This window comes from Erpetoichthys calabaricus, chromosome 6 (assembly GCF_900747795.2).
Source record: "Erpetoichthys calabaricus chromosome 6, fErpCal1.3, whole genome shotgun sequence".
In the NCBI taxonomy this organism is placed as follows: Eukaryota; Metazoa; Chordata; class Cladistia; order Polypteriformes; family Polypteridae; genus Erpetoichthys; species Erpetoichthys calabaricus.
In genome coordinates this window covers 77810985-77824319 of record NC_041399.2, presented here as the reverse complement: position 1 = coordinate 77824319, position 13335 = coordinate 77810985, and positions in this window count along the sequence as shown.

Genomic DNA, 13335 nt, shown 5'->3' with positions numbered 1-13335 from the left:
TTCAGAACCACTTCCCTGACGCGGCTTTATAAATACACTGAAATTAACCACATATTGTTAATTAGTTAAATGCATCTGATTGTAATTAACCTGTAACAATATAGTGGTCCACAGAATGGTCAAACTATTACAAATACCATAACTGCTTTAGCGTTGTTACTCTCACTGCACCTTCTTTTACTTCTTTCAGCTGCTCCCGTTAAGGGTTGCCACAGCAGATCATCTTTTTCCATATTACTATCACTGCACCACTCGGAGCAGCTGATCGGAAAGAGGATTATCGGTATACAGCATCAAGCACATGCTGCCTCAGCCATGTTTCCTATTTGAACTGCTTCTCACACGGCAAACGCTTCAAAACCTTTCCTGTACATACCTCGCGGTTCAGAAAGAATTTCACCCCAAGAGCTCTAAATGCAATCAATCAGTCTATCAAGTGCTCCTTGTAGAACTGTTTGTACTTATAAGTACAATCACCTCACTGTAAACTTGCACTACAGTTATAATATTGTACAACCTGAGCCACTTTATAAAGCGTGTATTTACATATGATGAGATATCATTTTTAAGATGAAATGCAGCAAAATATGTTTATTATATTATACAGATAAAACTTTAACTTCATTTAAATAATCTATATTGATAATAATTAAAGGACACGGTGTTGCTACGGTAGCAAGGATCTGGCGCTCTGTTCACGGATTGTTCCTGCCTCGCACTGTTAAAAATTAAAAGTTTTGAAGAATCTGCGTTATGAGCATACAGATGGCTTAACGTCTATTACAGAGCTGATTGTGTGGCGATTGGGTATTTGGAGAAAGAAAAGGAAGGACAGGAATTGGGGGTTAGTACGTTTGAAAGAGACAGAACTTCTACAATAAATTATTTCACAATTTCACTGCGCCACCGTGTTCCCATGTTTAATAACATGCTTTAACTCCTATCATCATGAAAATTATATCAAGCATACATTGTAGTATTTTAATTATTCAGAGAGCTGTAATATTCTGAATGTAATGGATTTTGTGTCCTGTTGGAGGAAGAGAAAGCCGGTAAGCACGTAGTGATTCACACACATAAAGCACATAGAAGATCAAATACAAAACAAAGCATTTAACGTGCTACTTTAGTTACTATGGGATTTGAGAAACTAGTAAATTAAATGATTTTAAGATGAAGTTTGTGATGTTCTACTTTAATGACAAAATAAACTACGTGATCAAAGTGGAAATTTCGAGATTAAAGTTGACATTTCATGCATTTTTCACACTATGCACCTATTTTTTTCTCTGTACCCTAATAAGCTTTCATATGAAACTCAGACGGTAGGCTACGACTCGCCTTTTCACGGCGACTTTGATATCTGACAACATGCGACTTTGTGAACTTGAGCTTTCGAGTTTCTCCAACACTGTCACTCGATCAACTTCCTTTTCTTGTTTATACCACTGTTTAAACCAACAAATAGTACGTTTTTCCTTGCCTCCACTTGGTATTCGCTGAAACTCTTATATTTTCCCCCATGCTTTTTCCATTGTCTTTTCACAGTAGGCTGAGCTTAAGGGCTATTTATATTGATTTGCATATTCAAAGAGGCATAATTCTGGGAGGAGTTGGGGCAGGACAGAAGGCGCGTGCACGTGTGTTACTTTTCACGCTGATCGGGATTTATGTAGCGGAAGAACGTGGAAGTTTGCGTACATACAGATTCCTGCATCTGGATTTTTCTGCGCGTACGCACATTCCCACTTTTGTGCTTACACCATGTTATAGTGTGAGTTCTATGCACGGCGTTATACATGAGGCCCCTGGTGTCTGCATGAGTTTTCTGCGGGTGCTCCAGTTTCCTGATACAGTCCAAAGACAGGCAGGCTAGGCGACTTGGGAATCCTAAATTGGATGTGTAGTTGGAGTTGATGTGTGTCTTTGTCCTGCGATGGACTGATGCCTTGTCCAGGGTTTTTTTCCTGCCTTGCACCCTATGTTAGCTGAGATAGGCTCCAACAGAACTCCATGACCCTGTTCAGGACTAAGCAGGTTAAAAAATGACTGACTGACTAATTTATATTCAAAACTTACTAGTAATAAGAAGAAACAAGCACTTTATTTAAAACAACAATTAAATAAATGTATATTTTATTATCGTTTTTTCTTGATAAAATTGACTTCTATGTAAAAAAAATAAACATTAAATGAAGGATTTTCTTCAGAACTTTTTTAACATTTGTTTTGGACATGATATACAGTGGAAAATCAAATAACATTTTATTTTTGCAAGCACAGGAAATGAACAATTTCAACTATCTTTGGAACTACAGTTAAACCAAACATCCCCAACTATTCTTATACTTCAACTGAGGAACTGACACAACTTAACCTTACTAAGAAAATATGAAGTATAATTACTACAGTAATTGCCATATTGACATAACGTATTATTATATAATACCCAAACTCCTATGACTTCAAAGTCGCAACAGTCTTATTCTATCATTAACAGAACCTTTATATTCCCAAATAATTTGTGTAAAATTTCCAGTCTTTAAATATGACAAAATAGAATTAAGCTGCATCAAAAGAATTCTATCTCCAGGAGTTGCTGAATTTTTTCCCTGCTTAAGCCTCACATTGGCATCTATGCCTCCTGTAGTTAAGAGATATCCTTGGTTTGTCAACATTGCATTTTTAAGGCAAAAAAAGGGATTTTATTAAAGATGACAGCTGTGCAAGCTTACAGAAGGAAATATTAACAACATTTTGCATACTGGGAAATGAGTGTTATATATGTAGGCACTTAGTGATATAAAACATTTGGAAGCTGCAGCAACATGAGACTTTTAATATTCCATTTTGGTAATTTTACAGAAATATGTTATTAAGACCACAGTCAGAGATTTCTTTTCATAGTATCATTACTTTACTCTCTTCAACCCACCTAATCTAAATTTTAATCATGGTGGGCCAAAGTCAATGCAACAATGGGCACTGGGCAGGAAACAACCCTGGACATGGCACCAACCAACTTCATGGCCCACTCATGCATACACCAACACTTACTCTCACATAAGGCTAATTTGGAGTCACTGATCAACCTAAACAGCATGTCTTTGGGGATTTGGGAGGAAAACACATGCAGACACAAAGACAATGCGCAGCCTTCAAATGGGGAACAGCAGAGTGCAGCTTTGAACCCAGAATGTTGGATCCATGAGGTGACAGCACCACCAACTAAGCCACCATATTTCACTACCAGCAAAGCAGTATTTGAAAAGGTTCTAGATGAGAAGAACCAAAAAAAATTACAAACACAATTTAATTTCTTTCATGCATTTAAAGCTGGAAACATAAACAATTCTATATTCTTTACTTTCTGTGATTGTCTTAGACTGCCTAATAAGGTGACAGAATTAGAATGTACAGCAACAGACTAGATTGAAATTAGTGATTAAATGCCTTAGGACAGATTAAATGAACTCAATTAAAACTGTGGGGCCTTCTTTGTAAATTCCAAATGCAATGAACTTTGCCTGGCCATTAGTAATGGAATAATGTGCATTTATAACTGTTTAAAGGAACAGACTATTATTAAAGTTTAAATCTTTTTAAATTATGAGATCATCATACAGTTTTAAATATACAGAGAAAATGGCTTATTTACCAAATGATTAACAACTATGCATTAAGCCAGTTGGTTGATTATTTTAATGGCCTCTCTAGATCTTGGAAAATATGAGTAGTAATTAGATGTTAAGCATTACAGTTGTTTGCATTTGAGAATGTATGTTTATTTTTCATTTATTGTCTCTCTGTGCCATTAATGCATCTAAAATATATTTAGAAATAGAGTTTAACAGAAAAAGCACAGATTGTCTTGCACCAGTAGTAGAAATATTTACAAAGAAACCAAGTCTTACAAACTATTATTGGCTGGTATTAAAATATAATAGAAAATTTCAATTTTTGAGACAGAATGGAACAAATTCATTGTATTTTTCATTATTAGCACTGTCAGCTACAGTGGAAGTGTATAAAAACATATAAAAATAGTGATGGCAGGAAAGCTTCCACTTTCACTTTTAACCAAAACCTTTGTTTGTAACACTGCATTTGTGTTTGATTACTGTGGTTAGGCATATGGTCTTCTTACAGAAGTACTTATTTACCATCAGCATTAAAACAAGCTTACTGCATATTTCCATTGCATTTTAGTTTCCCAAGTCCATTAAGGCAGTGGTCCCCAACCTTTTTGACAGCAAGGACCACTTTATTAGATGCAAATTTTTCCACTGACCGGTCGGGGGGGGTTGGTGTGGGGGGGGGGGGCAGTTTTATACACAATTTACATAACATTTCTATTATTATTAAAGTTATTAAGCAGTTCGCATATGTTTGCAATCTGAGATTTTTCTTCTTTTTTTGCATATAACAAAAACATATGCTTTACATTTGCCAATCCAACAGATTGCACATCACAAACATTAACACTGCAATCTTTTTTTCGTGTCTGCCATTTCTATAGGAGGGTGACAATGAGTTAAATTCCAATGGATGTTTTTCAAATGTTGACAAGCAATAAGCAAAAGGAATCAATGAAAACCACAGACAACAAAAACAGCAAAAGAAAAAAACAGTACGAGGAAAGTTCGAAGAAAGTGATTTTTTTACAATGTTTCTGTTTGGGGATCATTGTGCAAACGTGCACAACTGAGCTGCGACCACAGATCTAACTGCTCTGTGGATGATTCGTTCAAGCATTTCAAGGTCACTTCGTTGTAATGAAAGCATCTGTTGAATGTACTTCGTAGTAACGTGATTTCTATAGACTCATGTCATATGGGGAAACTGTCGGGACCATAAAAATACTTTGTTGTAATAGTCTCTCACCTCGGTCTCTCTCCTCTCTCTGCACCGCTGCAAAGCCCCGCCCGCCAAGCGTTCTGAAAAGTCTGAGTGAGTCGTCGTTGCCGGCAGTTCTCTCGCGGCCCGGCTGTCAGACGGCTGCGGACCGGTAGTGGGCCGCGGACCGGGGGTTGGGGACCCCTGCATTAAGGGATAGAAACACTATAGTGTTCAACTCTAATACTATACAGTATACAAACGAACAGACTTCCAAGTGAGCTAGTTCACCTGTAACTGAATATATGTTCTTACATCGCAAAGACTTGAAGGAAACTGTCAGTCCATAATTGTCCTGATGTGGGTATGTGTGCCAGTTTGCCCTGTGATCACCTGGCTTCTGTTCCAGTTCTGGTCCTCGCCTTGTGCACCATGCTTCATTTTTAGCCTATGTTTCCTGTGTCCCTAAATTGTATAAACAGATTAGAAAAAGAACGAATGTATGGATTGATTCACCAATTACCTCTTCTAATAGAAATATTACTTCTTGCATATTATGGCTTTCAAAACATTTATGTCAGATAGTTTTCTTAAATTTATCTGCATCTGAAATGCAGGTTTCTTTTTTTAACTCAAGTTTTTAATCAGAGAAAATAATCACAAAACTTTCAGTACCAAATGACTTTCAAAAAAGTGGAACACTGGTAGGTTAAATAACTTGCTCAATGACCAACAGCTTTGCAAATTACAATTTTAGTCACTACATTATACTTCTGCAAACATATTTCCCTACCATCGAGATTCAACAGAGTATAGAATATGACTAGCTGCAAATGCATAGGCAACTAAGTGTGGAATTCAAATCCAGGACGATATTCATTGAGCCATTGTGCTGCCCAGTAGCTATAGAGTGTATAATAAAAAAGATGACATAATATATCTAGTATTTACATGCTTTTAAAGTTGTAGAGTGTGACAGTAATGTGCATTTATCCAAGGAATGTGAAGATAATTCATGGAGTGTCTTTTTTACTACCCTTTAAACAATGGATTTGAATTGTGTTTGCTGTGACAACCAAAAGGTGTACCTAAAGGTAAGGCCCAAGGTTTTGATTAAATTAGTTGGTCTCAACTGAGACACACCATTTTTATCTGAAAACAATAAACAGGTCAGGGTAAATTTATAATTCCAAAAAGGATTTAGCACAGACTTGTTGACAGAGGTGAATGTTGCACTTCACTAGGCATACAAGCACTTTGTAGCACAGTACCGTAGTTAGAGCTGGCTCACAGATTTAGAGTCCTAGGTTTGGATTCTGTGCACAGTTTTTGTCTGTGTAGAGTTTAAACACTTTCTGTATGTCTAGTTTACTTTCACATACTAAGGATGTACAAGTAAGATTGACTGGCAAAAGCAAATTGTGTTGGTATTGGAGTGAGTGTACCCGGTGACATGGCCGGATTAAGGTGGGTGCTATTGATGCTGCAGTATTAGGCCCATTCCTGAAATAGGCCCAGATGAAAACAGACGAGAATTTTCCGGAAGCTGAACAGTTTTCCTTTGCTATATTAACCTCAAAATAATTCTTATAATGAAATTTGGAGTCCGACTTTCGGACGCCTACACACAGCGTTACTTATTATACAGTTACTATTGTTCTTTGCGCTGTGATGTAACTATAACGTTGTTGTGTTTATTGTTAACCGAAGATTTCAAGTTAATGCTATTAATTTTACGTTAAACAGTTTACTTAGTAATTTAGCTGCGTTTTTTGCAATATCTTGGGGATTCTTGCCACTTTATTATTGTTCGGTAAGTGCCACGTAGTAAATTTTTCACCTTGAAAGTTAGCTGTACGGTAAAAATCGATGGCTATTTAAATGGTTATCTGTAAAAGTAAAACTAAAAGCCGGCCCACCATGGATGTCTAGAATTTTTTAAATCCTCGACAGGATTCTGGTCTATTATGAAATTTAAATCATGGACAAATTTTTACCATCAAGAGCCTGAACTGAGTCACTTTGACCCAATGTCTCTGCAAATTCATTTTTTCTTACTCTATTTCGTAAGAGAATTGCAAAATTTTGTGTATTTCATTGTTAGGTTTTCACGTGACGTTACATAGTTTGATGTTAATCTCGAGTTGTTACAATACTACATCATTATTATTATTCATGTTCAATAAAGGCTGGATGGTTGCGTTGCAAGCAATTAATGCTCCTTGGTCGGTCTGAGTGCGCAAGTACGGTGAGTGTCGAATGCACATGCAGCAATGCCGAGAAAAAATACGCCTTTTTTGCGCTGCAGCACCAGGCCCAATTTCATCTTAATCTGGCCCTGCCCGGTGATGGAGTGGTAACACATACAGGGTTACATTTCTGTCTTTCTGATGATGATGGTCTAGAACACACAGCTTATTCATATATTTTTTTAGGGAGACATCTTAATCTTTTATATATAGTGACAGATAGGGGGCGCTGTCATCCCCTTGAACAACAACAACAACATTTATTTAATATATTTTTAATATTCCCAAATTCTCACACACTACACCTCTGCTGCGGAACCTGCACTGGCTCCCTGTGGCTGCCCGCATCAGGTTCAAAACCCTAACCCTTGCCTTTAAGGCCAAAACTGGAACTGCACCACCTTACATATCAGCACTGGTTAAGCAGCGTGTCACTTCTCGCTCTCTCAGAACATCAAGCACTGCTCGTCTCGAACCACCCTTACTTAAAAGAAGAGGACGACATGCATCAAGACTCTTTGCAGTGTTGGCTCCTCAGTGGTGGAATGAACTTCCTCTTGCTGTACGAACAGCGGAGACCCTCACTGTCTTCAAACGTCGTCTGAAGACACACTTCTTTCAACAGCACTTGGACTAAAGTCCCCATACTTTTTTTCTACCCTTTTTCTCAAAAAAAAAAAAAAATAAATTTTTGTACTAACAACTTACTATTTTCTTCTAGCATGGTTTTGTGTATAACTTGGTCAGCGGTAACTTGTTTAATGACAGTAGATTTAATCCTAGCCTTAAAGACTGAAGAACAGTCGTAGACTACTAAGCACTGTTGTAAGTCGCTCTGGATAAGAGTGTCTGCTAAATGATGTAAATGTAAATGTAAATTGCACATTTTCATACAAAAAGTAGCTCAAAGTGCTTTACATAATGAAGAAAAGAAAAATAAAAGACAAAATAAGAAATTAAAATAAGACAACATTAGTTGACACAGAAAAGGAGTAAGGTCCGATGGCCAGGGTGGACAGAAAAAACAAAAAAAAAACTCCAGACGGCTGGAGAAAAAAATAAAATCTGCAGGAGTTCCAGGCCACGAGACAGCCCAGTCCCCTCTGGGCATTCTACCTAACATAAATGAAATAGTCCTCTTTGTAGTTAGGGTTCTCACAGAGTCACTTGATGCTGATGGTCATACAGACTTCTTGCTTTTAATCCATCCATCATTGTTGGAACATCACGGTGCTTTGAGTAGATCCACCACCAAAAGGACACCGGAAAAGGAAACAGAAGAGAGAGTAGGGGTTAGTACAGATTTTAGAGCCACCATGAATAGTTATTATAATGAATTGGATATACAGAGTATCAGGATTTAAATTACAGTGAAGTTATGAGAAGGCCATGTTAAAATAATGTGTTTTCAGCAGTTTTTTGAAGTGCTCCACTATATTAGCCTGGCGAATTCCTACTGGCAGGCTATTCCAGATTTTAGGTGCATAACAGCAGAAGGCCGCCTCACCACTTCTTTTAAGTTTTGCTCTTAGAATTCTAAGGAGACACTCATTTGAGGATCTGAGGTTACGATTTGGAATATAAGGTGTCAGACATTCTGATATACAGTATAAGATGGGGCGAGATTATTTAAGGCTTTATAAACTATAAGCAGAATTTTAAAGTCAATCCTGAATGACACAGGTAACCAGTGTAGCGACATCAAAACTGGAGAAATGTGCTCGGATTTTCTTTTCCTGGTTAGGATTCTAGCAGATGCATTCTGCACTAGTTGCAAACGATTTATGTCTTGTTTGGGTAGTCCTAAGAGGAGTGCGTTACTGTAATCTAGTCAACTGAAAACAAAAGCGTGAACTAATTTCTCAGCATTTTTCAATGATATAAAAGGTCTAACTTTTGCTATGTTTCTTAAGTGAAAAAATACTGTCCTGGTGATCTGATTAATATGCGATTTAAAATTTAGATTACAGTCAACAGTTACCCCTAAGCTTTTTACCTGTCTTGACTTTTAATCCTAATGTATCCAGTTTATTTCTAATAGCCTCACTGTATCCATTATTGCCAATCACTAAGATTTCAGTTTTCTCCTTATTTAACTTGAGAAAGTTACTATTCATCCATTCTGAGATACAAGTTAGACATTGTGTTAGTGAATCAAGAGAATCGGGGTCATCAGGAGCTATTGATAAATACAGCTGTGTGTCATCAGCATAGCTGTGGTAGCTCACGTTGTGCCCTGAGATAATCTGACCTAACAGAAGTATGTAGATTGAGAAGAGCAGCAGACCCAGGATAGAGCCTTGTGGAACAACATATAGGATATCATGTGTCTTTGAGTTGTAATTACCACAACTAACAAAGAATTTTCTCCCTGCCAGGTAGGATTCAAACCAATTTAAGACACTGCCAGAGAGGCCCACCCATTGACTAAGGCGATTTCTGAGAATATTATGATCAATGGTGTCAAATGCGGCACTCAGATCTAAGAGGATGAGAACAGATAAATGGCCTCTGTCTGCATTTATCCGCAAGTCATTGATTGCTTAGAATGTTTGTAAGTTTTAAAGCTGCTGAAGAGTCAAAGTAGCGTTTTTTAACAATATGCTTCTCATGAGTGTTTTCTATCATTATTTCTATATTAAAAAGTAGAAGAAAATGGTCCAATAGACCCGTATCAATGACCTGCTTTATATCAACTTTTAGTCCTTTAGTAATAACTAAGTCTAACGTATGACCTGCTTTATGTGTAGGCTGATTAACGAGCTGTCTCAAATCAAAGGGGTCCAGAAGGTTCATAAATTCTTTTACTTTTTGGTCATATTGATTATCTATATGAAAATTAAAGTCGCCGACTATTAAGAGTGTGTCATAGTTCGTAATTAAAATTGACATTAAGTCAGAGAATTCCTCAAAAAAAGACGCGTTGAATTTAGGAGGTCTATACACGGATAATACTAGAACGTGAGAATCTCCATGGATAACAACGGCAAGATACTCAAAGGACTTGAATTTACCAAAATTGACATCTTTACATTTTAACCGGCTTGAGTAAATATTTGACAAGCCGCCGCCTCTCTTTCCTTGGCGATCCACATGAGTAAAACTGTAATCCGGAGGCGCAGATTCGATTAAAACAGCCGCACCATCTGGGCTAAGCCATGTTTCACTTAGTGCAATAAAATCTATTTTTCTATCACTAATAAAATCGTTGATAAAAAACGTCTTGTTAGTTAAAGCTCTAACATTTAATAGTGCCATATTTAATGTTTCGGAGGGGCAGAGATGAATACTATGTGTGTTATTGATATTTGGAACAGGAACCCTCAGACAACACATCAAACACCAGGTAAAAGTCCAGAATTAAATTTATTATAACAAAATGTGCACAAAGCACCCTCCACTCCACAATACTCCAATAATAACTCAATAATTAATCAATAAACACAATCCTCCACTCCCAGCAGCTCAGTCACCCTTCCTCCCAACTTGGCTCAACTTACTGGGTTTTCCCAGAGTCCTTTATAGTCCTTGACCCGGAAGTGCTTCTTTCTCTCAGTCCAGGTGATTTCATAACACTTCCGGGTCCGGTGAAAACTCCTTTTCTTCATCCCGGAAGTACTTTGTTAATTCCATTCCCGTGACTAGAAAGTACTTCCGGGCTATAAGAAAAATCCTCGTGCCTTCCTGCAGCGTCCCCTGAAGGCCCCCATGGTATCCAGCAGGGCTGTGATGTAAAACTCCACTGTCCATGATGCCCTCCTGGAACTCGGGGCACCTCCATGTTACAAGAAGGGCTCCACCTGGCGGCGTGGGGGTATTGGCCGGGATGAACAGCCAGCCATATACCACAATATATTATATACATACACAATTGGGCTAGAAAATGGCAGCTCTAGATTGTTGGATCAGAATCCTACCTCTAGCATGGACTATGTGAAATTTGCTCACTCTCCTTGTGTCTATGTGAATTTTTTGTCTCTAGACCCCCAAACTCATTCAAATTCAATTAACAGGTAACTCTAAATTGCCCTATTATGAGTGATTATGAGTGCATGCATGAGTGTGACCTTGGCACCTGCTTTGCAATTCATGCTCTGGTTCCCTTGGTTCTTGATTGGATAAACCAGATTTGATAATGGATGAACTCACAATACTTTTAAAAAGCTTTTAAGAACTACATTATCCAGGGGTACTCACCCATTGGGCTGGAGAGGTACAGTACAGGGCCTCTATACAAATTCAGTTACACCATGCCATTCATAATGCAATTCTGCTTAAGTGTAAGACGATGACACTCAGTCACTGGATTATTATCTAGTATTATACAAAAAATATTTTATTGACCATAAAGTCAGTTCCATTCTCATCAGAAAATAAAGTATTTAATGAAAACCTGTATACTAAAGAATTCATTAAGAAGGCAGTCTGCCTGAGAAAAAACCCACTTTCCAATTTGAAACTTTAGGAAGGAATAAATGCCAGATCTAATGAGAATATTACATTCTTTGTTTAGAATTAGAAGGTAAAAGAATACATGTAAGATGCTGTCCAGAATAATGCTATAATTAATTCCGTTTCCTAGGCAACACAACAGCGCAGGAGAGCTACTGTAGTTAACCTCCATTTCCAATGAAATGGCAAAATGCCGCACTGGACAAACAAAGCATTTATTGCTATTAATGTCTACTGTAGTTCATTAGTTAAATGGTCCAGAATGATAGACATACACATATTCATCATAATACTGTACATCTGGTGGCTACAATAATCTACTAAAATAAAAGAAAGCAGATCACTTTTGCATTTTAATGTTTTAGTTTACTTTCAGAATGGTGTTTTTGATAGAATTTACTATAAACAATATTCTATAAAGGTTGACAGTAATTTCATGTGAATTAATTAGATATAGTGCAACTCAATGTTAAGATTGGTGACACTCCTTGGATAAAATATGAGATCTAGTAAACATTCAAGCTAACATGTAAGGTTGTTTCCAGGGAATTCTGATCTAATTTCATACTGCAGACCAAGAAAGTTTACTTTAAAAACTAGCGTGATGTGCCACAGAACAGCACTCACTGTGAAAGCCAACCAACCATTTCTGAGCCCACTCATAGTCAATACAGATTGCAAAATTGACTGATTATGCCCACTGACATCCGGGCTCTGTTCTTGGTTATAAAGGGCAGACACATTTTGAGTACAGTGCACTTTGAGAAGAGCAGTTTTCTCTCAGTGCAAATGCTTGATAGCTGCAAATTACAGTCTAAAACCATTCTGCTATTTTCTCCCTGGATTCTCTCCTGGATTTAAAGATGTTTACATAAATGACTGTTGGAAGATACTATTTTTCCTGGAACACGTCACTTTTACTTACTTCATATAAAGACATATGAGATTTATTGAGAACTAAAATTACTAGTATTTATCTTCCGTCATATGAATCTATTTAAAATTTTTTTTTCATGAAGCCAGTAATATAGATATCAGTCGAAATATTGTAGCGCCAATGTCAAGTGCCAGAATGGGTCCTTTTGATCTTTACATGACTCTTTTAGATGGCTCACTATCCTTAAAAGAACAGCTTGCTGTTGCCGCACTAAATGTAATTAAATGTAAATTTTAATACATGCTTGCCAATTTTTTGGGACACCTGCAGCTAGCTCTGAAGCTGCTCATTTACATGATGGAATGCCAGCTCATACTATGGGTGACTCACCCCTGGCTGATGCAACTTGTCAGTGCTATTACGTAGGCCTCTCCTTTGAAGTCGTTCTCCAGTGACCACTTCCAACTTCTTTAAATGGAACACAACTCTTCAAAATGGCGGGGTGGTCTTTGTTTCTGATTCTTGTCTGTTTCTACGTTTTTTGGCTCTTCAGCTGTGCTACAGTAGCTAAGCTAAGAGAGAAAGCAAGGTCATATTTTCTAAATGGCAGTCCAGTGTTAAAAAATGAAAACAAAATTACAGCAGCAGCTGGGTGCGATGGAATATTGCAGTAAGTTCTTAGGTATATAAATGATTTTTTGCCTGACTTTTAGTTCTAATCTTTTTTACAATGTAAAATATTTTATATGATGGCACTATGTATAAATCTATGTAAAAACATTTACAAACCATACATTTCTCCATAACCAAAAATCACAGTGCCAACATAAGTATTAGTTATATCCATTGCACCGTGCACAAAATAATTTCTATGTCTTTGCCACATTAATGAGCTGTGCAGACGATACTGTTAGGCAGAGG